The sequence below is a fragment of the Trichechus manatus genome, unplaced genomic scaffold (genome assembly GCF_000243295.1).
Source record: "Trichechus manatus latirostris isolate Lorelei unplaced genomic scaffold, TriManLat1.0 scaffold00246, whole genome shotgun sequence".
In the NCBI taxonomy this organism is placed as follows: domain Eukaryota; kingdom Metazoa; phylum Chordata; class Mammalia; order Sirenia; family Trichechidae; genus Trichechus; species Trichechus manatus.
Window position 1 is genome coordinate 1,305,108 of NW_004444182.1, and position 4,914 is coordinate 1,310,021.

Consider the following 4,914-nt stretch of genomic DNA (forward strand, 5'->3'; position numbering starts at 1 on the left):
AGATGCTAGGTTTAGGAGTACCTTAGGTCAAGGGAAGAGAAATGGATCCTGTATGGGGTGGCCATGAGTCAGAATTGACTTGATGGCAACTGACAACAACAATCTGGTAAATCACAGAGTGCCATATGTGAATAAACGAGGTAAGAGCAGAGCTGGCTCTAGAACTAACTGCAAAGAGGTGATTGTGAAGCCCAGGGGGTAATTCAGGAATTGATCTGAACAACTACTAACAACAGGCACACAATCAAGTTTTAGAGTCAGTGGGCTAGGATTTCTCAAACTCAGGCAGTATTGACATTCTGGGCCAGGTAACTCTTTGTAGTGGGCTGCTGTCTGGTACACTGTAGGATATCTAGCAGCATCCCTGGCCTCTACCCATTAGATGCCAGCAGTCTCCCTTTCCCATTTGTGACAATCAAAAATGTCTCCACTCATTGACCAATGTCCCCTTAGAGGCAACATTGCCCTCTTTGAGAACCACTGGTATAAGTGGAGGAGGACAAGGGGGAAGGGAAGGAAGAAGAGCCCTGTAGAAACCATCTTGACATCTCCTTGCAAGTTACACTTCCTAAAAATTTTCTTTCATAGCAAAAATTGTACACATAAACTGTATGCAAGCAAATGTGGTAGCAATAAAGCTTCCCGCTTATGAATACATGGCTTTAGTGGACTTATGGGGAAACTCCTTTCCTCAAAATTTGGCTTCCATCTTTTTAAATTTTTATAAACCCAGTTACTGTCATACCGACTCTTGTGCAGCTGGATAAACAAACTCAAGGAACACTTTCAGCCACATCTTCATTAGCAACTCTGCAGGCAAAAGCTCTGTCATTTTGAGATTTTTTTGTATTCAAAGCAATTGCAAAAGGAGTATTTCCAGATTCTACTGTTTGCTTTAAATCTGAGGTTTTGTCTTTATTATTGGTGTGGCCTGTTACTGTTGGCCAATTGTACAATAAAATTTGCAGCTTAAGCTTAGTGTCTGTCTCTATACAGTCATAGCTGTTATATCCTTAAACTCTGGGGCAAACACAGTTCTAATAGTGCTCGTGGATCAATACATCTGGCCCTCATAAGTGGTTCAGGAAATCTGCATTTGAGATCTCTGAGCCAAAGCCATACCAACCAAGGGATATGCTCAGAGAAGAATAACAAAGCCATGTCCAGATTCAAACGCTTGTCCACAAGCCCGTACTTTGGAGATCTGTACGTGGTCAGTTTCTAAATGCACAATGATTAGTTCTTAGATATCTTTGCCCCAGTTATTAAGCATCGACTATACTAACAGATCATGGACAAATATGAGTTCCATCCAGGGGCTTTAAGTCGGAATCGACTTAATGGCAATTTTTTTTTTTTAAATGTTTGTTTTACTGCTTGCACTTTATCTATCCATAAGGTGATATAGTATTTACCTCATGTTCTACGGCTCAGAACTTGAATTTGCCTATCTTAAGACGTAAAAGTCTCTCAGAAATTCTCCCTAAAATATTTGCTGATTTCCTAGTCTTAGGTATGACTTGTATTAAGTCATCCTCGAACATAGCTCCAGCTGAGGGTTGTGTGGTAACAAGCTTCTAAAGACAGGAGAAAAACAGCTTCTGGCTCTGTTTGGAATTCAGCAACCCACATCAGATCTTCTTGACTTTTTCTCTTCTGCTATTAAAAACAAAAACAAAAAACCAAACCAGTTGCCGTACAGTCCATTCCGACTCATAGCAACCCTATACGAGAGTAGAACTGCCCCATATTGTTTCCAAGGAGCAGCTGGTGGATTTAAACTGCCAACCTTTAGGCTAGCAGCTGATCGCTTAACCACGGCACCACTAGGGCTCCTCTGCCATAAAAAACAAAACAAACTAAACCCGTTGCGGTGGAGTAGATTCTGACTCATATCAACCCTGCAGGACAGAGTAGAACTGCTCCATAGGGTTTCCAAGAAGCACCTGGTGAATTCGAACTGCTGACGTTTTGGTTAGCAGCCGAACTCTTAACCACTCTGCAACCAGGGTTTCCCTCTGCCATAAAAAGGGGTGATAATTCACATTCAACATTCAAAACACATTTACTGAGTGCAGACAAAATTCCAGGCTCTGGTCTAGGTACTGAGGAATTTTTTAAAAAGGGAAAAACAGTAAGGAAGGAAGAAGAAGGAAAGAGGAAGTGGTGGAGAAAGGGAGGGAGGCAGAGAGTGACTCCTGCCTGGGGGATCTAGTCTAGAGAGGTATTATCTCTGTTATAAGTGGGGTGCATGCGGGAGGACTGAAGATATGGAAATTAAAAAGAAAAATTTTTATAAGTGCTTTGGAATCACTGAGTATAATTTCATGTAGATTTAAGATTCTCTTATGTAGAGGAAAGTCCCCAGAGCAATAGACTGTACAGTTCCTCGCTTACATTAAAATAAGATACTGCTCTAGGATTCTGAATTTAGCAGCTGTTGGTATACGTGTCTCTTGCCACACTCATAAAAGTTTTTAATGTGCAAAAACATAGTGCAAAAACATAGCATGTAGATCATCCCTTCTATGGTTGGATGCATTATTTATAATTGACTCACTTTGTACCAATGTCATGTGTGAAAGGAGCAATAATTGGAGCTATCCATTTTTAGTTCACAGGAAAGAAGACTCTCTTCATTTTTCATAGTGCCATTTACCTTCCACCCTTTCTGCCACTGCTTTGGATTGCTCAGCTGTAGCTCATGCTTTATTTCAATACACTCACATTTCACATCTCTGAGGAGATGCCTGTTCAAAGTGAATTAGCTTGAAAGCTCATCCAAGAATGCTGAGAGTTTAGCTGCACCCTCACAGCTTCAGCACAGATACATGGGGCAGAACTGAAATGCCACAATGTTTGTACCTGAATTCATTCATCTGTAAAGTGAAAATGATCACACTGATATTCACAAATTTAAAAAAAAAGAAAGATTGGATAGAAGTTAAAATATTTGCCTTGCAGATGTCAGGGCACATGACAATCTTCTGATTCACCTTGCCCTAGCATCATCAGGCACTTTGAGGGAACAAAATGAAACCCCCACCCATGCGTTTTGTTCTGAGAATCAATCTGCATATTTACTGTGTTTACAAATATTAATCCATAGAGAGTTTCCAAAGCTCCTCTCTGTTGAAAACAGGAATGTCTGCATTTTGCCTCCTCTTTCCCCCAGTTCTACTCTCTCCCATAAACGAGGCTGGAGGTCATGGGCGTCTTTCCCGTCGCAGGCTACATAAAGGAGCAATCCAGAAGTTCACAGAAGAACTGTCTCTGGAGTTTAGATGAAGACCCTGGTTTTGGAATGAACCTTACTGGAGGAGACAATGCTCTATGTGTGCCCAGTTGCTAAAGGTTCAACTCATTTCAAACACAGACATAGCATTTACAAAGCAGACTGTGTGACTGACTACTCAAGACTTTGAGCTTTGAATATAGTACAGGAGTCAGCCAGAGGAAAATAGTAAGCATAAAATAAATGCTCTAAGGGCTGAATTTATGGGGGGTGGGGGGGCATTGCCATCGAGTTGATTCCAACTCATAGCAACCCTATAGGACAGAGTAGAACTGCCCCATAGGGTTTCTAAGGAGTGACTGGTGGATTTAAACTGCCAACCTTTTAGTTAGCAGCCCACCTCTTAACCACTGCACCACCAGGGCTGAATATAGGTACAGATAATATAGTGCTGGAGTAATTCATTCTGGCTAGGGGAACCCAGGAGGTATTTACAGAGGAACGTAAGCGTCTGAGATGAAACCTAGATAAGAGAACTTCAATAGTCAGAAAAATGTCAACTAGTGAGTGGGGGATTTGGGGCACAGCACACTGTGAAGGAAGGCATGCATTAAACAAAATTACCAAAGCACCAAAACAAAAGCAAATTTGGCCATTTGGACTGAGGCTAGGTTCTCATGGTGACAAAATAGAAATGATAGAGTGATGAGGAGGTAGAAGCCAAAATTTCACTTCCAAGTTTTCTGAATTTTTATTCCACCAGCAACGGTCTATTGTTATTTGATTTTTAGCGGAAAGTGATCTAAGCAAGACACTCGTTTTTTAATGGATTCATCTGTCCGTGTTACCAAAATGGGATGGTGTAGGAGAAGACTGAAAGCTCTACCAATCCCCGATTGGGGATGAAATTGTCCATTTGTGACACTGGATATTTCACCGTATTTCTATTACTATTTGGGATAATTGAGGTCAGACTTTGGATTCGCTCAAATCTGTGAGAAGTTCCATATGTTGAGTACAGCAGGATTCACAGCTGTTGTAGGACTTCTAAACCCGTGATTGCACACATGTCATAGGAACGGAGGCCCACTGCCTTCTCGGCCTATAGGGCTTTACGAAGGCCAGTTTCCATTTCTCTAAGAGAAACGGGCCCCTTCTACCTGTTTATCCCATACTTTCCCATGTTTATACTGCAGGAGAAATTATCTTCAATCACTAAGGCTGATTAGGCTTTTTTTGTTTTCGTTTATCTTTCAGCAACTATGCTCCTGAAGTCATTTCCACAAATTAATCTGGGCATCTGGATTTTGCTTTTCTGAATGACAGCACATGCATTCCTTCGGAGCCCTTCCTCTTCAAAAGGGCGATCCCAGTAATCCCACCGCGTCATCCTCGCCCACCTCCGCTTCTCCCCTCGTTTGTAATCATCAGGAACAACCCAGTCCTCCTCCCACCCTGTCCAGGTTACAGCTGTCGTCCCTCCTCGTAACCAATGGGTCCTATTAGCACGACTCGGCCAGCCTGGCGACTCTGGGAGCTTCTAGCCTGGCGGTTCTTTCCAGAAGGTCCCAGACGGTTACACTTGCAAACTTCCCTCCTCCTCCGGCCCCGCTCTGACCGGAGCACACGCGCCCGCGCCTCCCGCGTTAGAATCCGATGGGCGCTGGCCCCGCCTCCGC